General features: G+C 42.2%; 1 pseudogene; it reads right to left on the bottom strand.

The window, feature by feature from the left end:
• Positions 1–18,789, bottom strand: part of LOC127922155 (sodium/potassium/calcium exchanger 1-like) — a 52,554-nt pseudogene extending 33,765 nt beyond the window's left edge.
• Between the last annotated feature and the right edge of the window lie 5,333 nt (positions 18,790–24,122).

Raw genomic sequence — 24,122 nt, 5'->3', positions numbered from 1 at the left:
AATACAATAAAATAAAGGCAAAATCTATTAATCAAAAACAACACTTTGTTTAAGGAGAAGTAGTGAAAACAAATATTAAAGGTCCCTGTGAGTAAAAACTCTGAATATAGAAGGTCCCTTGTTTGAGGTTGAGGGTGAGTGAATATAGAAGGTCCCAATGTGACAGCTGAGTGAATATAGAAGGTCCCTGTGTGATGTTTTGTTCAAGTTCATCAAAGAAAACAGTTGTTCACATAGGTAGTGAAACATAGACAACGTCAGCCTGATGCGCAGCTGGGGCATTGTGAAAATAGAAGGTCCCTGTGCATCAGTAGTGAGGTTTGGTGGTGAGCTAGAAGGTCCCAACCTGTGTGCTTCAAAGTCAGCAAATAGTGAATATAGAAGGTCCCACTGGTGACAGCTTCTCTTCAGTGAGCTGGGAAAGAAGGTCCCCCCAGAGTGTGGTTTTAGTAGTACTGACATATAGAATGGTCCCTGTGGCAGTGTGCTGCAAGTTCATTGCATTCAGATGACTATAATGAAGGTCCCTGTGGAGTTGTGTTGTGTCAGTAAGTGACAATAGAAGGTCCATCTTTGAAGCACCTTTCCCTGGCTTAGCCATGAACCTCTGTGTGATAAGGTCCCATGCTCCGTTTCTAACTCCGTGAAATGCCTAGAACTGGTCAAACCTTGGCTCTGATAAAGTAACTGTGATGATGCTCATACATGCTCCATTTTCAAGGTCCCTTCCTGGTGTATGATACAATGATAAGCTGAGCTATAGAAGGTCCCTGTGCATCTAGTGACCAGTCCGAAGGTCCCTGGTGTCAAACCCACGAGTTTTTCCCAAGGCAGCTGATCTCATTTACACATCTTGACACCTCTTCATACAAATCATGCCCCGTAGTGTGCCATGCATAGAAGGTCCCTGTCACGCTTAGGCTGGAGTAGTGAAAATAGACAACTGGGCAATGTCAGAAATGTAGTGAATATCCAGCCAAGGAATATGCCCTGTGACAAGCTGCTCTTTTAGATTGATGGACAACTGGTCCCTGTGGCAATGGTGTTTCTGCTGACTATTTAAAAAGAGTTGCCTTTTTTCTGGGCAAACTGTGGCATGCAGTGACTCCGTAAATGGCCGGGCTGATTTAGCGATCTCTTCTGCCAAAATAAAAGGCCTCAGCAGCCTGGCCTGATTTGGCAACAGAGCCTGTCGAGATGAGGCCTCGTTTAATAGCCTTTGTTCCATGTCCATATTCTTGTTTTTGTCCCTGTGACAGTAGTGAGATTATAGAAGTACCGTCCCTCCACACAGAAGACAGTAGTGAACAAATATAGTTTGAAACCCCGGTCCCAGTGTCCACCTTCCGGCCATTTTTGATGGGTATCTGAAAGTTAATTTTACTGTGATGGTCCCTGTGCCAATAAATATTGAAATGAAGGTCCCTGTGACCGTTGCATTGTGGGAAATGTAGTATTGGTGCGTATAAAAGATCTGCGGGCTCCCTGTGACAGTAGTGACTAATAGATAAATCAAGATCATCCCAGGGGCCGTAAAAACCTCCCTGTGGATGTGGCCCGTTGTGACATATAGAAGGTCCCTGTGGCAGTAGTGACTATAGAAGGTCCCTGTGGCAGTAGTGACTATAGAAGGTCCCTGTGACAGTAGTGAATATAGAAGGTCCCTGTGGCAGTAGTGACTATAGAAGGTCCCTGTGGCAGTAGTGACTATAGAAGGTCCCTGTGGCAGTAGTGAATATAGAAGGTCCCTGTGGCAGTAGTGACTATAGAAGGTCCCTGTGGCAGTAGTGAATATAGAAGGTCCCTGTGGCAGTAGTGACTATAGAAGGTCCCTGTGGCAGTAGTGACAAGGCCATCAGACTGTTAAACAGCCATCACTAACATAGAGAGGCTGCTGCCAACATACAGACTCAAATCTCTGGCCACTTAAATAAATGGACATAATAAAGGTTTCACTAGTCACTTTAAATAATGTCACTTTAAATAATGTCACTTTAAATATGTCATTTAATAATGTCTACATACCCTACATTACTCATCTCATATGGTTCAGTAGCTCCTCCCAGGAGGCATAGCTTCCTGGTCCCTGGTACTGTACAGGAAGGACAATAGTTTAGGACCATTGTTTAGGACCATAGATAAGGACCATAGATTAGGACCATAGATTAGGGCCATAGTATAGGACCATAGATTCAAACCATAGATTAGGACCATAGATTCGGTCCATAGTATAGGACCATAGATTAGGACCATAGATTAGGACCATAGATTAGGACCATAGATTAGGACCATAGATTAGGACCATAGATTCGGACCATAATATAGGGCCATAGTATAGGACCATAGATTAGGACCATAGATTCAAACCATAGATTAGGACCATAGATTCACACCATAATATAGGGCCATAGTATAGGACCATAGATTAGGACCATAGACTCGCACCATAGATTAGGACCATAGATTAGGACCATAGTATAGGACCATAGACTCAAACCATAGATTAGACCATAGATTCAAACCATAGATTAGGACCATAGATTAGGACCATAGATTAGGACCATAGTATAGGACCATAGACTCTAACCATAGATTAGGACCATAGATTAGGACCATAGTATAGGACCATAGACTCAAACCATAGATTAGGACCATAGATTAGGACCATAGTATAGGACCATAGACTCTAACCATAGATTAGGACCATAGATTAGGACCAACCATAGATTAGGTCCATAGATTAGGACCATAGTATAGACCATAGACTCTAACCATAGATTAGGACCATAGATTAGGACCATAGTATAGGACCATAGACTCTAACCATAGATTAGGACCATAGATTAGGACCATAGTATAGGACCATAGACTCTAAATAGATTAGACCATAGATTAGGACCATAGATTCGGACCATAGTATAGGACCATAGATTAGGACCATAGACTCGAACCATAGACTCGAACCATAGATTAGGACCATAGATTAGGACCATAGTATAGGACCATATATTCAAACCATAGATTAGGACCATAATATAGGACCATAGATTAGGACCATAGACTCGAACCATAGATTAGGACCATGGATTAGGACCATAGCGGTCCCTGTAATAATAAAGATTGATATAAAGTCCAGTACCTTCTCCCAGTGGGTCCAGTGTGTGGATCATCAGCTGGAAGATGGTGTTTCTGTTGGTGCTGTTGTGGAGAGACGCATTACTGCCTCCTCTCTGGAGAGTGGGCTTCACCTGGCACATAACAAACACACCACACCACACACACACACACACACACACACACACAGGGTTGAAGCCACGGCAGATCACGCCAGGTTACATTCAGGTAAAGACCTCTTTTTTGCTGGTCACTTAAATGACATCTAAAAAAAAAAATGTAAATAATTTACAATCAGTACACAACCTGATCATGACATCACAATCAAAGAGTGTTGAGACCTTGAGTTTTTCTCTGTCTCTCTTCTGGGGTGAGTCTTGGGGTTGTGGTGAAACATTGTTTTGGGGTGGATCAGGTGGTGGATGTCCACTGTTCTGCTGTGAATACAGGAATACTTTTAGTACACGTTCACAATAAGAACCAGAGAGAGGAGAAAAGGCAGACTGTTAAAGAACTACTCTCCAGTGTGATAAATATACTGAAGGGCTTTTACATGGTCAGGTTGTTGTTCTGATTGTAAAAAAGGAAGGGTTTGTTGTCTGTTTTTTTTGTAGTCCAGAAAAAAATATATGTTGTTTCAACCAGAAAAGAATGTCTTTATGAAATCCCATGCCAACATTTGCCCAGCTGGGTAGAGGATGCATAATGGGTGTCTACTGAAGACAGGATCTGCCAAAGACAGGATTAGTCTAGTGGTTAGAACATTGGACTAGTAACCGGAAGGTTGCAAGTTCAAATCCCCCGAGCTGACAAGGTACAAATCTGTCGTTCTGCCCCCTGAACAAGGCAGTTAACCCACTGTTCCCAGGCCGTCATTGGAAATAAGAATTTGTTCTTAACTGACTTGCCTGGTTAAATAAAGGAAAAAAATATATAACAACAGTGATATTAGTGAGAACAAGTAACTGCCAACATAAAGTGTTTTAATAGGGTGTTGAGACAGAACAGCTTCAATGGTATAGATTCTACAGGTGTCTGGAAGTCTACTGGAGGGATGTGACATCATTCTACTGGAGGGATGTGACATCATTCTTGGAGGGAGGTGACATCATTCTATGGAGGATGGAGGGATGTGACATCATTCTACTGGAGGGATGTGACATCATTCTATTGGAGGATGTGACATCATTCTATTGGAGGGATGTGACATCATTCTATTGGAGGGATGTGACATCATTCTACTGGATGTGACATCATTCTATTGGAGGGATGTGACATCATTCTATTGGAGGGATGTGACATCATTCTATTGGAGGGATGTGACATCATTCTATTGGAGGGATGTGACATCGTTCTATTGGAGGGATGTGACATCATTCTATTGGAGGGATGTGACATCGTTCTATTGGAGGGATGTGACATCGTTCTATTGGAGGGATGGACATCATTCTTCCACCAGTTCTATGTGTGACATCACTATTGGAGGGATGTGACATTCTATTCTGGAGGGATGTGACATCATTCTATTGGAGGGATGTGACATCATTCTACTGGAGGGATGTGACATCATTCTATTGGAGGGATGTGACATCGTTCTATTGGAGGGATGTCATTGAGGGATACATGGAGGGATGTGACATCATTCTATTGGAGGGATGTGACATCATTCTACATCATCGTCTATTGGAGGGATGTGACATCGTTCTACTGGAGGGATGTGACATCGTTCTAGGGATGTGACATTTTGCTGGAGGGATGTGACATCATTCTATTGGAGGATGTGACATCATTCTACTGGAGGGATGTGACATCGTTCTATTGGAGGGATGTGACATGTTCTATTGGACATCATTCTACTGGAGGGATGTGACATCATTCTATTGGAGGGATGTGACATCATTCTACTGGAGGGATGAAACATCATTCTTTGGAGGGATGTGACATCATTTATTGGAATGTGACATCATTCTAACAGGAGGGATGTGACATCATTCTACTGGAGGGAGGAATCTTGTTTCTACTGTGACATCCTTGTTCTATTGGAGGGATGTGACATCATTCTATTGGAGGGATGTGACATCATTCTATTGGAGGGATGTGACATCATTTTATTGGAGGGATGTGACATCATTCTATTGGAGGGATGTGACATCATTCTACTGGAGGGATGTGACATCATTCTATTGGAGGGATGTGACATCATTCTATTGGAGGGATGTGACATCATTCTTCCACCAGAAATTCCATATGGGTGTTGCTGATGGTGATTGGAAAACACTGTCTCAGTACCCACTCCAGAATCTCCCACACAGTGCATTCCCGAGTGGTGCAGCGGTCTAAGGCACTGCGGTGCTTAGGGGCGTCACTACAGACCCGGGTTCGATCCGGGGCTGTATCACAACCAGCCGAGATCGGGAGTCCCAAATGGTGGAGCACAATTGGCCCTGCGTCTTCCGGGGTTAGGGAGGGTTTGGCTAGGCACTCATTGTAAATAAGAATTTGTTCTTAACTGACTTGCCTACTTAAATAAATAAAAATAAGTATTCAGGTCCCTTGACTTTTCCCACATTTTGTTACATTACAGCCTTATTCTAAAATTGATTAAATAAATAAAAATCCTCAATCCACACACAACACCCTAGAATGAAAAAGCAAAACAGGTTTTTAGAAATATTGTCAAATTTATTAAAAATAAAAAAGAAATACCTATTCTTGAAATACAGAACAGAAAGTGTTCAGACCCTTTGCTATGAGCTCAGGTGCATCTTGTTTCCATTGATCATCCTTGAGATGTTTCTACAACTTGATTGGAGTCCACCTGTGGTCAATTCAATTGATTGGACATGATTTGGAAAGGCACACACCTGTCTATATAAGGTCCAACAGTTGACAGTGCATGTCAGAGAAAAAAAAAACAAGCCATGAGGTCGAAGGAATTGTCTGTAGAGCTCCGAGACAGGATTGTGTCAAAGCACAGAACTGGGGAAGGATACCAAAACAAGGCTGTAACGTAACAAAATGTGTAAAAAGTCAATGGGTCTGAATACTATCCGAATGCACTGTGTTCAATTGGGTTGAGATCTGGTGACTGAGATGGCCATGGCATATTGTTTACATCGTTTTCATGCTCATCAAAGCGTTCAGTGACCACTCGTGCTCTGTGGATGGGGGCATCGTCATCCTATGGGGGCATAGCCACCATGGTAACCAAAATAATGGTCTGCCCAGCATTTTTATACATGACCCTAAGCATGATGGGATGTTAATTGCTTAACTAACTTTGAAGGCCTGATTCACACAGTCTCCTCTGAACAGTTGATGTTGAGATGTATCTGTTACTTGAACTCTGTGAAGCATTTATTTAGGCTGCTATTGCTGAGGCTGGTAACTCTAATGAATTTATCCTCTGCAGCAGAGGTAACTCTGGATCTTCCTTTCCTGTGAATTAGAGAGCCAGTTTCATCATAGCTTGATGGATTTTGCGATGACTTGAAGAAACCCTCTTAGCCCTGATGGACTGTCACACTTTTTTATTTGAGCTGTTCTTGCCATAATATGAACTTGGTCTTTTACAAAATAGGGCTATCTTCTGTATACCACCCGTCCTTGTCACAACACAACTGATTGACTCAAAGTCATTAAGAACTAAAGAAATTCCACAAATTAAGTTTTTAAGAAGGCACACCTGTTAATTGAAATGGATTCCAGGTGACTACCATGAAGCTGGTTGAAGAATGCCAAGAGTGTGCAAAGCTGTCATCAAGGCAAAGGGTGGCTACTGAATCTCAAATATAAAATATAATTTGATTTGTTTAACACTTTTTTGGTTACTAGATGATTCCATAGTGTTATTTCATAGTTTTGATGTCTTTACAGATATTATTCTACAAGTAGAAAATAGCAAATGGAAAGAAAACCCTTGAATTAGTAGGTGTTTCTATTCTTGGGTAGGGGAATGACTTTAGCTTCCCTCCAGCCCTGAGGGCAACACTTTCTAGTAGGCTTACATTGAAGATATGGCAGAAGGAGTGACTCCTATTGTCCAGTTGACACCCTATTGCAATTTGGGACGCAACCTGTAAAATGACTATAAATCACAATCATTTCTCTGCTGAAAAAAAGAAAATACCCAGATGCTTTACAGAATGACTTAAGACAACCCAGATGCTTTACAGAATGACTTAAGACAACCCAGATGCTTTACAGAATGACTTAAGACAACCCAGATGCTTTACAGAATGACTTAAGACAACCCAGATGCTTTACAGAATGACTTAAGACACCCAGATGCTTTACAGAATGACTTAAGACAACCCAGATGCTTTACAGAATGACTTAAGACAACCCAGATGCTTTACAGAATGACTTAAGACAACCCAGATGCTTTACAGAATGACTTAAGACAACCCAGATGCTTTACAGAATGACTTAAGACAACCCAGATGCTTTACAGAATGACTTAAGACACCCAGGGCTAGCAGGGGTGAATCTCTTGGTCCCAAATGGCACCCAATTCCATTAATAGTGCACTACTTTAGCCCAGGGCCTTATAGAGGGTAGGGAGTAGGGAGCCATCCGGGTATCCATCAGCCTAGATGTGAAGGGCTGTCAAATGCCCCAATTGACCCAAGACATTCATTTAGTGCAATGCTTCCACACTCATCAGCACCTGATTGCAGGAGTGTTGTGTTGTACTGTGTGTTGTAGTGTGTGTGTTGTAGTGTGTGTTGGAGGGTGTGTGTTGTACTGTGTGTGTTGTAGTAGTGTGTTGTAGTAGTGTGTGTTGTAGTAGTGTTTGTTGGTGTGTTGTAGTAGTGTGTGTTGGTGTGTTGTAGTAGTGTGTTGTACTGTGTGTTGGTGTGTTGTAGTAGTGTGTGTTGGTGTGTTGTAGTAGTGTGTTGTAGTAGTGTGTTGTAGTAGTGTGTGTTGTACTGTGTGTAGTGTGTGTTGTAGTAGTGTGTTGTAGTAGTGTGTGTTGTAGTAGTGTGTTTGGTGTGTTGTAGTAGTGTGTTGTAGTAGTGTGTGTTGTAGTAGTGTGTGTAGTAGTAGTGTGTTGTAGTAGTGTGTTGTAGTAGTGTGTGTAGTAGTAGTGTGTTGTAGTAGTGTGTGTTGTAGTAGTGTGTGTGTGTTGTAGTAGTGTGTGTAGTAGTAGGTGTGTTGTAGTAGTGTGTGTTGTTGTAGTGTTGTTGTAGTGTGTTGTAGTAGTGTGTGTGTAGTAGTGTGTGTTGTGTGTGTTGTAGTAGTGTGTTGTAGTAGTGTGTGTTGTAGTAGTGTGTTGGTGTGTTGTAGTAGTGTGTTGTAGTAGTGTTGGAGGGTGTGTGTTGTAGTGTGTGTTGTAGTAGTGTGTGTTGGTGTGTTGGAGGGTGTGTGTGTGTTGGAGGGTGTGTGTTGGAGGGTGTGTGTTGGTGTGTTGGAGGGTGTGTGTTGGTGTGTTGGAGGGTGTGTGTTGGTGTGTTGGAGGGTGTGTGTTGGTATGCTGGAGGGTGTGTGTTGGTGTGCTGGAGGGTGTTGGAGGGTGTGTGTTGGTGTGTTGGAGGGTGTGTGTTGGTGTGTTGGAGGGTGTGTGTTGGTGTGCTGGAGGGTGTGTTGGAGTGTGTGTGTTGGTGTGTTGGAGGGTGTGTGTTGGTGTGTTGGAGGGTGTGTGTTGGTGTGCTGGAGGGTGTGTTGGAGGGTGTGTGTTGGTGTGTTGGAGGGTGTATTGTGAGTAGTGGTGTACTGCAGTGTTGCGGGGCTCTGAGAAAGCCCCGGGAAAACCACTAACTTGGGGCAAAGAGAAAAATAATCTCCTGCTATTTTACACATTTTGCCTGAAGCCTCAAGATTGAGAGAAAATGCTGCTGTTTTAAAGCTAATTTCCTGCAATTCTACACATATTGCCATGGAACAGAGAGTTGCAGTATTCCCTGCAGTTTTATAGATAATCTCATGCTATTCTACACATTTTGCAATGAGGCTGAGATCATGTGTGATTTGAGTGTGTGCACTGGGAAACCAGGGTGGACCAACTCCCTGACCAAAATGGCTGACCTTTATCGCATCATAAGAAGATTCATCACCATTCTAGTATTCAAATTCTTGATTCCATGGGGGCGACCTCCAGGGGGCTCACAACCCAGGGGTCGGTCGGTTGCTCTGTCTGTCTGTCTGTCTGTCTGTCTGTCTGTCTGTTAGCTGGTTGGTAGTCTGTTGTCGAGGGCCATTGACAAACAAACGCTATAATTTAGCATAACGTAACATGTAGGCTACAAATGAAGCTTTGACAACTGAAGAAGTGTGTGCTGTGTGGCCATCAGTGTCTTGTGTGGTCATCATTGTACTGATGGAACGGCTCCTAACCAGGCTGGATCGTGTTATTGTGTTGTTGTATGTTTTAATGATGTCATGTATTGTATGTATGTTTTAATGATGTCATGTATTGTATGTATGTTTTAATGATGTCATGTATTGTATTGTATGTTTTAATGATGTCATGTATTGTGTTGTTGTATTGTTGGCCTGTTTTAATGATGTCATGTATTGTATTGTCCTGTTTTAATGATGTCATGTATTGTATTGTATGTTTTAATGATGTCATGTATTGTATGACTGTATGTTTTAATGATGTCATGTATTGAATGTATTTGATACCAGACTCGCCCGTCCTCCCCCCGTCCTCCCCATTGTGTTGTATGTTTTAATGATGTCATGTATTGTATTGTGTTGTATGTTTTGGAATGATTCCTGCTACAGTTTGTCTGCCAAAGAGGATATTTTAATGATGTCAGAGTATTGTATTGATGTTTGAATGATGTCATGTATTGTATTGGTGTGTTTTAATGATGTACACTGTATTGTGATTGTATGTTTTAACTGATGGCCGACATTATTGTTACATCTCATCAGCATTAATGATGTCCCGTATTGTGTTGTATGTTCCCCCTGATGTCATGTATCTGACACCTGGGATCCTTTTAAGGATGTCAGTAATCATAAAGTGTTGTATGTTTTAATGATGTCATGTATTGTATTGTACACACACACACACACACAATGATGTCATGTATTGTGTTGTATGTTTTAATGATGTCATGTATTGTATTGTATTGTATGTTTAAACAATGATGTCATGTATTGTATTGTATGTTTTAATGATGTCATGTATTGTATTGTATGTTTTTTAATGATGTCATGTATTGTATTGTATGTTTTAATGATGTCATGTATGTGTATTGTGTTGTATCTTTAATGATGTCATGTATTGTATTGTGTTGTATGTTTTAATGATGTCATGTATTGTATTGTGTTGTATGTTTTAATGATGTCAGAGTATTGTATTGTGTTTTATTGTCATGTATTGATTGGACCAATGATGTCATGTATTGTATTGTATGTTTTAATGATGTCATGTATTGTATTGTGTTGTATGTTTTAATGATGTCATGTGTTGTTGTATGTTTTAATGATGTCCATGTATTGTGTTGTATGTTTTAATGATGGACATGTATTTGTATGTTTTAATGATGTCATGTATTGTATTGTGTTGTATGGACTGGACCATGATGTCATGTAATGTATTGTCTCTCATGTTTTAAGATGTCATGTATTGTGTGTATGTTTTAATGGATGGACAGAGTATCTGTATGGGTGGTATTGTCTTCATGGACTGTCCATGTTTTCTGGGTCCTGGGTGATGTCATGTATTGTATTGATTGGTCTGTTTTAATGATGTCATGTATTGTATTGTATGTTTTAATGATGTCATGGGTTGTATTGTGGTATGTTTTAATGATGGACATGTATTGTAGGGTCTGGGTTAATGATGTCATGTATTGTGTTGTACTGTTTTAATGATGTCTGTATTGTATTGTATGTTTTAATGATGTCAGTATTGTCTTGTATGTTTTAATGATGTCATCTCATGTATTGTATTGTATGTTTTAATGATGTCATGTATTGTATTGTATGTTTTAATGGATGTCATGTATTGTATTGTATGTTTTAATGATGTCATGTATTGTATTGTATGTTTTAATGATGTCATGTAGGGTTGTATTGTATGTTTTAATGATGTCATGTATTGTATTGTATGTTTTAATGATGTCATGTATTGTGGTATTGTGTCATGGACTGGACCAGAATGGGTCTGGGTCCTGTATTGTGTTGTATGTTTTAATGATGTCATGTATTGTATTGTATGTTTTAATGATGTCCATTGTATTGTGTTGTATGTTTTAATGATGTCATGTATTGTGGTATGTTTTAATGATGTCATGTGTTGTATTGTATGTTTTAATGATGTCATGTATTGTATTGTATTGTATGTTTTAATGATGTCATGTATTGTATTGTATGTTTTCTCATGATGTCATGTATTGTGTTGTGTGTTTTAATGATGTCATGTATTGTATGGGTTTTAATGATGTCATGTATTGTATTGTGGACTTAATGATGTCATGTATTGTATTGTGTGTTTTAATGATGTCATGTATTGTGTTGTATGGTATTTAATGATGTCATGTATTGTATTGTATGTTTTAATGATGTCATGTCATGTATTGTGTTGTATGTTTTAATGATGTCATGTATTGTATGTTTTAATGATGTCATGGACTGTATTGTATTTGTGTTGTCATGGACTAATGATGTCATGTATTGTGTGTATGTTTTAATGATGTCATGTATTGTGTTGTATGTCTTAATGATGTCATGTGTTGTTGTCTGTTTTAATGATGTCATGTATTGTATTGTATGTTTTAATGATGTCATGTATTGTATTGTATGTTTTAATGGACTGGACATGTATTGTGTTGTATGTTTTAATGATGGACAGAGAGGGTTGGGTCCCTGGGTGGCCTGGTCTCCTTGGAAAAACCAGGAGACTCTGGTTCTCAATGTGCTTTTCCTGGACTAAACCAAGTAAAATCTATATATTTTTTAATGTTTTTTAATTGAATGTATTTGATACTATTCAACTGACTCCGTCTCCATGGACTGGACCACGAGCCCGTCCTCCCCTGGGAGCCACCAACCTCCTGGGCTGGACCAGTGGGTCTGGGTGCTATTTGTCTCTACTGGACTGGACCAGAGAGGGTCTCCCTGCTACAGCTTTGTCTGGACCAAAGAGGATATACAATGAAACACAGAGAATTGATATTCAGATGACTGACTAGAGATCACGGTGACTCTCATGGACTGGACCAGGTGAGGATTTAGGTGAATAATGTCTCCTCCAATGTGACTGACAAACTGATGGCCGACATTACTTTACATCTCATCAGCATTGGACATCAGAGAGGGTCCCGTCCTGTCCTCCTCTGGACCCATGCTCCCCTGTCTGACACCAGGGATCCTTTCAGGGATTCAGTCCCAATCACCAAAGGCTGTCTGGGGACTGGACCACTCTGGGTCTCTCTTGTCTCTCACACACTGGACCAGACACACCTGGGTGGTACACACTCACACACACTGGACCAGACACACACACACACACACACACACACACACTCACATGGACTGGACCAGACAGGGTCACACCTGGGTGGTATTGTCACTCATGGACTGGACCAAAGGGCTGGGTGTATAAACACAGTCTCTCATGGACTGGACCAGAGAGGGTCTGGGTCCATGGTATTGTCTCTCATGGACTGGACCAGAGAGGGTCTACTGGACCAGAGAGGTCTGGGTCCTGGGTGGTATTGTCTCTCATGGACTGGACCAGAGAGGGTCTGGGTCCTGGGTGGTATTGTCTCTCATGGACTGGACCAGAGAGGGTCTGGGTCCTGGGTGGTATTGTCTCTCATGGACTGGACCAGAGAGGGTCTGGGTCCTGGGTGGTATTGTCTCTCATGGACTGGACCAGAGAGGGTCTGGGTCCTGGGTGGTATTGTCTCTCATGGACTGGACCAGAGAGGGTCTGGGTCCTGGGTGGTATTGTCTCTCATGGACTGGACCAGAGAGGGTCTGGGTCCTGGGTGGTATTGTCTCTCATGGACTGGACCAGAGAGGGTCTGGGTCCTGGGTGGTATTGTCTCTCATGGACTGGACCAGAGAGGGTCTGGGTCCTGGGTGGTATTGTCTCTCATGGACTGGACCAGAGAGGGTCTGGGTCCTGGGTGGTATTGTCTCTCATGGACTGGACCAGAGGGGGTCTGGGTCCCTGTCTCTCATGGACTGGACCAGAGTATTGTCTGGACCAGGTCTGGGTCCTGGGTGGTATTGGACCAGAGAGGGTCTGGGTCCTGGTGGTATTGTCTCTCATGGACTGGACCAGAGAGGGTCTGTCTGGTATTGTCTCTCATGGACTGGACCAGAGAGGATCTGGTGGGTTTCTCTCATGGACTGGACCAGAGAGGATCTGGGTGGTATTGTCTCTCATGGACTGGACCAGAGAGGATCTGGACTGCCTGTCTCTCATGGACTGGACCAGAGAGGATCTGTCTGTCCTGGGTGGTGTCTCTCATGGACTGGACCAGAGAGGGGTGGTATCTGGGGGTCCTGGGTGTCTTGTCATGGACTGTCTGGGGTATTGTCTCTCATGGACTGGACCAGAGAGGGTCTGGGTCCTGGGTATTGTCTCTCATGGACTGGACCAGAGAGGGTCTGGGTCCTGGGTGGATGGTATTGTCTGCCTCCTGGACTGGACCAGAGAGGTCTGCCTGGGTGCCTGTTTGTCATGGACTGGACCAGAGAGGGTCTGGGTCCTGGGTGGTATGTCTCTGGACTGGACCAGAGAGGGTCTGGGTCTGTCTGGGCTTTTAGTCCTATTTCCTGATAATTGTTTTTTGTCTGTCTGTCTGTCTTTGTTTCTCTGTTTGTCTGTCTGTCTGTCTGTCTGCCTGCCTGCCTGTTTGTCTGTCTGTCAACCACTCTGCCTGCCTGCCTGTTTGTCTGTCTGTCTGTCTGCCTGCCTGCCTACCTACCTGTCTATCTGTCTTTTGCTTCACCAAAACTGCCTAACAAAGTCCCAACAACACTACCAACCTTCTGGGTTCCTTCTCCTTCTCCTCCTCCTCTGGCATGATGATCTTGAACGATGCTCTTGTGTTTGTTGATCTGCGTCTTGAACCAAGTGTTGATCTGCACGTTTGAACTTCATGAAGCAGACGTAGGCCACGTAACCTGACACCAGCATTACGTCTCTCCCACCACATGATGGTGTTGTCCAAGAAGAACAACACTATCAGCATGATCAGATCTATCCTCCTCTGGAGGAGAGAGAGGAGGAAGAGAGACTGGAGGGAGGGAGGGAAACCCGAACCAGATTACGAGGAGGAGGAGGAAGAACACGATCAGAGGAGAGGGGAGTGAGGAGGGAGGGGGAGGAGGAGAGAGGGAGGAGGAGGAGGAAGGAGAAGAAGACAGGAGGAGGGAGAGGAGGAAGGGAGGAGGACTGGACCAGGGAGGAGGAAGGAGGAGGGGGAAAGAAGGAGGTAGAGGAGGAAGGAGGAGGACGGGGGAGGGAGAGGTGGTGGAGGGGCAGGAAGAGGAGGAGGGCAAGAAATGTGAGAACATGATAGTGTTGTCCAGGATGAACACGATCAGCATGATCAGGTCTAGGAGAGAGGAGAGCATGAGTCCAAATGGCATCCTATTCCCTATAAGTGGTACTACTATAGACCAGGGCCCTATTCCCTATATAGTGGTCTACTATAGACCAGAGCCCTATTCCCTATAAAGTGTACTACTATAGACCAGAGCCCTATTCCCTATATATAGTGGTACTACTATAGACCAGAGCCCTATTCCCTATATAGTGGTCTATATAGACCTGCCTGCCTGTGTACTACTATAGACCAGAGCCCTATTCCCTATATAGTGGTACTACTATAGACCAGAGCCCTATTCCCTATATAGTGGTACTACTATAGACCAGAGCCCTATTCCTATATAGTGGTACTACTATAGACCAGAGCCCTATTCCCTATATAGTGGTACTACTATAGACCAGAGCCCTATTCCCTATATAGTGGTACTACTATAGACCAGAGCCCTATTCCCTATAAAGTAACCCGACACTATAGTCCAGAGCCCTATTCCCCCATATGAGTGGTACTACTTTAGACCAGAGCCCTATTCCCTATATAGTGTACTACTATAGTCCAGAGCCCTATTCCCTATATATAGTGGTACTACTATAGACCAGAGCCCTATTCCCTATATAGTGGTACTACTATAGAGAGGAGGGATTCCCTATATAGTGGTACTACTATAGACCAGAGCCTATTCCCTATATAGTGGTACTACTATAGACCAGGGCCCTATTCCTATATAGTGGTACTACTATAGACCAGAGCCCTATTCCTATATAGTGGTACTACTATAGACCAGAGCCCTATTCCTATATAGTGGTACTACTTTGGACCAGAGCCCTATTCCCCTATACTATAGTCCAGAGTCCTATTCCCTATATAGAGGTACTACTAGGAGGGACCAGAGCCCTATTCCCTAGTGGTAGGGGCTACTATAGAGGAGGGCCCTATTCCCTATAATGTGGTACTACTAGTAGACCAGGATGAACCCTATTCCCTATATAGTGGAGACTACTATAGACCAGAGCCCTATTCCCTATATAGTGGTACTACTATAGTCCAGAGCCCTATTCCCTATATAGTGGTACTACTATAGACCAGGGCCCTATTCCCCATATATAGTGGTACTACTATAGACCAGAGCCTATTCCCTATATAGTGGTACTACTATAGACCAGGGCCCTATTCCCTATATAGTGTACTACTATAGACCAGAGCCCTATTCCCTATATAGTGGTACTACTAAAGACCAGAGCCCTATTCCCTATATAGTGGTACTACTATAGACCAGAGCCTATTCCCTATATATAGTGGTACTACTATAGACCAGAGCCCCCCTATTCCTATATAGTGGTACTACTATAGACCAGAGCCCTATTCCCTATATAGTGGTACTACTATAGACCAGAGCCCTATTCCCTATATAGTGTACTACTATAGACCAGAGCCCTATTCCCTATATAGTGGTACTACTATAGACCAGAGCCCTATTCCCTATATAGTGGTACTACTATAGACCAGAGCCCTATTCCTATATAGTGGTACTACTATAGACCAGAGCCCTATTCCCTATATAGTGTACTACTATAGTCCAGAGCCCTATTCCCTATATAGTGGTACTACTTTAGACCAGAGCCCTATTCCTATATAGTGTACTACTATAGTCCAGAGCCCTATTCCCTATATAGTGGTACTACTATAGACCAGAGCCCTATTCCTATATAGTGTACTACTATAGACCAGAGCCCTATTCCCTATATAGTGGTACTACTATAGACCAGAGCCCTATTCCCTATATAGTGGTACTACTATAGACCAGAGCCCTATTCCCTATATAGTGGTACTACTTTAGACCAGAGCCCTATTCCCTATATAGTGTACTACTATAGTCCAGAGCCCTATTCCTATATAGTGGTACTACTTTAGACCAGAGCCCTATTCCTATATAGTGGTACTACTATAGTCCAGAGCCCTATTCCTATATATAGTGGTACTACTTTAGACCAGAGCCCTATTCCCTATATAGTGTACTACTATAGTCCAGAGCCCTATTCCCTATATAGTGGTACTACTATAGACCAGAGCCCTATTCCCTATATAGTGTACTACTATAGACCAGAGCCCTATTCCTATATAGTGGTACTACTATAGACCAGAGCCCTATTCCCTATATAGTGTACTACTATAGACCAGAGCCCTATTCCCTATATATAGTGGTACTACTATAGACCAGAGCCCTATTCCCTATATAGTGGTACTACTATAGACCAGAGCCCTATTCCCTATATAGTGGTACTACTATAGACCAGCGCCCTATTCCCTATATATAGTATAATACTACTATAGACCAGAGCCTATTCCCTATATAGTGGTACTACTATAGACCAGAGCCCTATTCCCTATATAGTGGTACTACTATAGACCAGAGCCCTATTCCTAATAGTGGTACTACTTTAGACCAGAGCCCTATTCCTAAATAGTGGTACTACTATAGACCAGAGCCCTATTCCTATATAGGGTACTACTATAGACCAGAGCCCTATTCCTATAATGGTACTACTAAGACCAGAGCCCTATTCCCTAAATAGTGGTACTACTATAGACCAGAGCCCTATTCCCTATATAGGGGTACTACTATAGACCAGAGCCCTATTCCCTATATAGGGGTACTACTATAGACCAGAGCCCTATTCCCTATATAGTGGTACTACTATAGACCAGAGCCCTATTCCCTAAATAGTGCACTACTTTTGGCCAGAGCGCAAAAAGGCTCTGCTGCTGTCACAATAGGAGAACCCTTTTTAGTTCCATGTAGAACCCTCTGTGGAAAGGGGTTCCACGTGGAACCCACAAGTTTTCTCCTATGGGGACAGCCGCAGAACCCTGTTTGGTTCTAGATAGCACCTTTTTCTCTGAGTGTATGTACCTATATAGTTCACTATAAGGGGAAAACTATAGGATGCAATTAACCCATTTCAATGGGATCGACCGTTGGCTCCAAGGTAAGCACCTTTTAAAGTATGTACTTTCCCCCAAAATTCCCAGGTTTTCCAGAAATCCTGGATGGGATTATTCCAGATGTCCTGTTTATTCCCTCATGATTCCGGGAGTCTAGAGGTGGAGCATCTCCCTGGAGAAGATGGCATACATCTCTCTACCTATTATCTGTCAAATGATATTATTATTACCTATGATGTAGAAGGAGACGTCTCTGAACAGAGGCCACCAGGTGAGGTGGAGCATCTCCCTGGAGAAGATGGCACACATCTCTACCTATTATCTCTCCCTGGAGAAGATCACACAATGTCAAATGTATTATTATTACCTATGATGTAGAAGGAGACGTCTCTGAACAGAGGCCACCAGGTGAGGTGGAGCATCTCCTGGAAGATGGCACACATCCCGATGACAAACAGGATGTTGAACACTGCTGATCCCACGATGGTACCGATGCCCACGTTGCTATGGGAGATGAACACGCCAATCAGAGGTGAACAGTTCGGGGCGGAGCCTCCTGCAGCCATGAAGGTCGCCCCGGCGACGTCGTCGGAGATGTCGAGCTTCACGGTGATGACGCCGAGCGCCGGGACGAAGAACTCGTCACAGACGATGGCGAGGGAGACGAACATGTAGACCATGCCCAGGATGTGGAGGGTCACCCAGCCCTGCCTCCTCTGGTCCACTGTGAACAGGTCCTCTGGGTACTCTCCCTTCCTGTGGGGGAGGTCTCCAGGGATACCCGGGGAGGTGGTGGTGTTAGGAGGAGGCGAGGTGGGAGGAGGTTCAGTCGGAGGCTCAGGTTCAGGGTCCTCTACGTAGATACAGTGCTTAATGTCCGTCCTGTTGACAGTGATCACGATGACGTCATCCCCTCCAGCACAGTCGGAGCCCTGGTGATGACGTCATCATTATAGCTCTCTGTTAGGCTAGAGAGGTTAGAGGTCACCACCTCTCGTGCGTCTACCTCCAGAACACTAGTACTATCACCACCGCCCTCTTCCTCTGGGAGTGCTGTCCCAGGGTCCTCCTCTGCAGCGGCCTGGCGGGCCACCCGTGGCTCCTGCAGCCGGGCCTTGAACGTCACGGTGTAGACGCAGCACAGTAACACACCAGAGAGGAAGAAGAGGATGCGACTCCGATTGAGTCTCCGTCTTTGTGGCAAATGCATTGTTCACCGCTGCCAGAGTGGTCTTGGTTCCCACAGCGGATTATTAGGCCCGTGTCAGATGCATGGTTAGGCTTATGGGAACGGGTCCAGTAGCATTAGTTAGCCAAATAATGCAGTTCAGCGAGCGGTCAGCACACATCCTCAGCATAGTCTGTTTTAATGTCATAGTCCTGGCATGATGTCCCAGCTCCAAACTATAAATATATATATGGAAAAAAGGGGGGAAATAAATCAATAATTCACTCAGTTTAGACTACAATGCAAAACTCACGTCATACATTTGACATAATAATGTAATAAAATACGAATAAAAACACTAGTGGGAGCATTAGAAGGGTTTATTATAAGGGCGCGCGTTCACGTGAAGGGAGTCGCAGGAGCGCGGAGGATGGGATACAGCCACCTGTTACTATGGCTACATAATTGCAGGTACTCTGCTCTCCGAAGGGCTGCACAGATTAAATGACACGTGTAATGAAATGCAGCGAATGTAGTTAGTGTACAAATGACAATTTAAAAAACAACAACAGCGAATTAAGTAGAAAATATCATTATGCGGGGCCCTACTTTTCATTGACGTGCGCGGGTCATGAACGTGCTGATATGCGCTCCTCGAGTCGAGACAACATACGCGATATGATTCATTCCAAACGTTCAACCAACCATTTCATTTTCACGTGTGTATCCAGGTGGGTCGGGTGAAAATTAAGAAACCAAAATAATGATACATGTAACTGAATTTCGTGGGGAAATTCCAGGCAAGAAACAGTGCCCGATATAGAGTCATTGACAAGTATCCGGGGCTTCCACAAGGTCAATGACGATTATTGTAGCTTAAATCCCTTCTCTGTAGAACATCTGTAAACCAAACTTAACCCTTTTTCAATTGTTAATAAAAACGTACCTTTAATCGCTGAGTTGTTGTGATAGAGGTGTTCTAGACGCGAGGTCTCTCTCCAGCTGTGTGCGCTAAGGCAAAGGGATTGGTTGAGAGATGCTGACTCTAGTTTTTGGTGAGCGGCTACAAGGGCGCACCGCAGGATGACAGCTCACACCTCTCCACGGCTCAGCATAATACCTGCAGTCTTTTAAGAGGATTAGGTTAGGTGTTCACCCAATCTCTCACATTCTCACGAACACGTTTAAACTGCTTCAAATTCAAGGCATTCCTATTCATTTGTTCATAATCCGCCAAGTGCATGCAGTGTCTCCAACCACCAACGCTGAGCAAAAACCAACCATGTTTGGCGCTGAAGTGGAAGGAGGGTTGTCAAGGCATAATTACAATTCTGAAGAGTGCTACTTCATGCACACAGACAGACAGGCAGAGTGCTACTTTATGCACACAGACAGACAGGCATGCAGACAGAAAGGTCAACGGACAGGCAGAAAGGCAGACAGGCAGGTAGACAGGCAGAATTGCAGACAGACAGGCATGCAAACAGAAAGGCAGACAGGCCAACAGGCAGGTAGACAGGCAGACAGACAGGCATGCAAACAGAAAGACAGACAGGCAGACAGACAGGTAGACAGGCAGACAGGCACAGACAGCATGCAAACAGAAAGGCAGACAGACAGGTAGACAGGCAGACAGACAGGCATGCAAACAGAAAGGCAGACAGACAGACAGCTGAAAACTGTTGTGCTGTTTAAAGAAGCAATATAACTGTAGACTAGTTGAGTATTAAAGAAGCAATAAAACTGTAGACTAGTTGAGTATCTGGAGCATCAGCATTTGTGGGTTTGATTACAGGCTCAAAATGGCCAGAAACAAAGTACATTCTCCTGAAACTCGTCAGTCGATTCATGTTCTGAGAAATGAAGGCTATTACATGCGAGAAATTGCTAAGAAACTGAAGATCTCGTACAACGCTGTGTACTACTCCCTTCACAGAACAATGCAAACGGGCTCTAACCAGAATAGAACAACCGTTTTCAGCTGTGCTAACATAATTGCAAAAAGGTTTTCTAATGATCAATTAGCCTTTTAAAATTATAAACTTGGATTCGCTAACACAACGTGCCATTGGAACACATGAATGATGGTTGCTGATAATGGGCCTCTGCACCTATGTAGATATTCCATTAAAAATCAGGCGTTTCCAGCTACAGTAGTCAATTACAACATTAACAATGTCTACACTGTATTTTCAATCAATTTGATGTTATTTTAATGGACAGAAAATGTGCTTTTCTTTCAAAAACAAGGACATTTCTAAGTGACCCCAAACGTTTGAACAGTAGTGTATATAAAGGGGTTATTATGAGGAGATAAGGACACCTATATAAAGGGTTATTATGAGGAGATAAAGACACCTATATAAAGGGGTTATTATGAGGAGATGAAGGACACCTTTATGAGATAAAGGACACCCATATAAAGGGGTTATTATGAGGAGATAAAGGACACGTATATAAAGGGGTTATTATGAGGAGATAAAGGACACCTATATAAAGGGTTATTATGAGGAGATAAAGGACACCTTTATAAAGGGTTATTATGAGGAGATAAAGGACACCTATATAAAGGGGTTATTATGAGGAGATAAAGGACACCTATATACAGGGTTATTATGAGGAGATAAAGGACACCTATATAAAGGGGTTATTATGAGAGATAAATGACACCTATATAAAGGGGTTATTATGAGGAGATAAATGACACCTATATAAAGGGGTTATTATGAGGAGATAAAGGACACCTTTATAAAGGGGTTATTATGAGGATAAAGGACACCTATATAAAGGGTTATTATGAGGAGATAAAGGACACCTATATAAGGGGGTTATTATGAGGGAGATAAAGGACACCTATATAAAGGGGTTATTATGAGGAGATAAATGACACCTATATAAAGGGGTTATTATGAGGAGATAAAGGACACCTATATAAAGGGTTATTATGAGGAGATAAAGGACACCTATATAAAGGGGTTATTATGAGGAGATAAAGGACACCTATATAAAGGGTTATTATGAGGAGATAAAGGACACCTATATAAAGAGGTTATTATGAGGAGATAAAGGACACCTATATAAAGGGGTTATTATGAGGAGATAAAGGACACCTATATAAAGGGGTTATTATGAGGAGATAAAGGACACCTATATAAAGAGGTTATTATGAGGAGATAAAGGACACCTATATACAGGGGTTATTATGAGGAGATAAAGGACACCTATATAAAGAGGTTATTATGAGGAGATAAAGGACACCTATATAAAGAGGTTATTATGAGGAGATAAAGGAGATAAAGGACACCTATATAAAGGGGTTATTATGAGGAGATAAAGGACACCTATATAAAGGGGTTATTATGAGGAGATAAGGACACCTATATAAAGAGGTTATTATGAGGAGATAAAGGACACCTATATAAAGAGGTTATTATGAGGAGATAAAGAACACCTATATAAAGGTTATATGAGAGATAAAGGACACCTATACAGGGGTTATTATGAGGAGATAAAGGACACCTATATAAAGAGTTATTATGAGGATTAAAAACACCTAATATAAACACATTATTATGAGGAGATGAAAGGACACCTTAATTCTCTACAGGGTTATTATGAGGTTCTGGGATAACTGGTTCACCTATATAAAGTCTGTTATTATGAGGAGATAAAGGACACCTATATAAAGGGAGTTATTATGAGGGTGTGGACACCTATATAAGAGGTTATTATGAGGAGATAAAGGACACCTATATAAAGGAGTTATTATGGCAAGGAGATAAAGGACACCTATAGAAACAGGGGTTATTATGAGGAGATAAAGGACACCTATATACAGCTTGGTTATTATGAGGAGATAACAGGACACCTATATAAAGTTATTATGAGGAATAAACCACACCTATATAAAGGGGTTAACTCCATGAGGAGATAAAGGATGTCACCTATATAAAATCATTATGAGGAGATAATGGACACCTTACTGTGATTTAAATAAAATGGTCACCTAATTATAAAGGGGTTCTCATGAGGGCAATTTCTCAAGCACACCTATATAAAGGGTTATTATGAGGAGATAAAGGACACCTATATAAATGTGCTGTTATTATGAGGAGATAAGGACACCTATATAAAAGGGGTTATTAAGGAATTCAAAGGATGTCACCTATATAAAGGCCAAAACTATTATGAGGAGATAAATGACACCTATATAAAGGGGTTATTATGAGAGAAAAGACATTATATAATGTTCACAGTGTTTATTCACCTCATAGCTATGCTCTATATAAATACACTACAGATATTCACTTTAAAAAAAAAACAAAACAACTTATACAAAACAAATAATGTCACATCATTATAATTGATGACTCTTCAGAAATAACTACAAAACTGTTCTAATAAAACTTTGTGATTCCAGATAATATCACTCTTTATTAATTCTCCAGACATAAAAATGTGATTTAAAAAAACCCTCTTCATAGAATCAGTGTTTCTTTCACTTTCGAATTAAGGAAGTGTGCAAGAGCAGGTCCATTATGAGGATTACATGAGCTGCAAAATGGAGTTCAGAAAACGCTCCAAGTTGTTTAGTCTGGCCATGAGCACGCTCTAGAACTGTTTATAGTACTGCACGCTCAATAGGAACAGTATGCATGTATCTGTTAATACTAGACAGTATGACATGAGCATCGCTCTAGGGAGTGTGACAATACGCTCTAACCCTGTCATCAGACGCAGAGCAGAGCAACAACTCTAGGAAGGATGGCATGATAATACTAGAGTATGACATGGATCTGTTAAACATCAGTGGAGAATACAGTATCTGTTAATACCAGAATGCAGCTTGTCATCATACAGAGCATGTATCTGTTAAACAACTGTTGGCAGTATAAAAGTATCATGTTGGAATAAAAGACATATCACAGGGACTAACAGTAAACATGTATCTGTTAAAAAAAACATGTCAATAAAATGACATGCATCTGTTAATACTGACAGTACATGACATGTGATCTTAAATTAAAATGTTAATTAACAGCAACATGTATCTGATAAAAAACAACAGGGCAATTTCTCAAAAAAATGAGCTGGTCTATCTGGGAGTCATGAGTGGGTAACAACTGAACATGTGCTGTTATTGGCAGAAAGCAGGGTTTAGAACTCACTTTTAACAAAAGTTGGTCTATTAATAACCCCAGTAGTGATGTCAATTTCTCAGCCAAAACTCCATCCTGCCAAAACAGGTCTGAAATGGGAGTCTATTCAAACAACTCGACACTAAAACTGAACATGTGCTGTTCACAGGGTTATTAGAACAGTCATAGCTTTCTTATATATAAATACATATCCGTCTGACAGTGACATGTATCTGT

This window comes from Oncorhynchus keta, unplaced genomic scaffold, assembly GCF_023373465.1.
Source record: "Oncorhynchus keta strain PuntledgeMale-10-30-2019 unplaced genomic scaffold, Oket_V2 Un_contig_24745_pilon_pilon, whole genome shotgun sequence".
NCBI classification, from domain to species: domain Eukaryota; kingdom Metazoa; phylum Chordata; class Actinopteri; order Salmoniformes; family Salmonidae; genus Oncorhynchus; species Oncorhynchus keta.
Note: the sequence above shows the minus strand (reverse complement) of the source record. Positions and strands in the feature narration are given on the sequence as shown.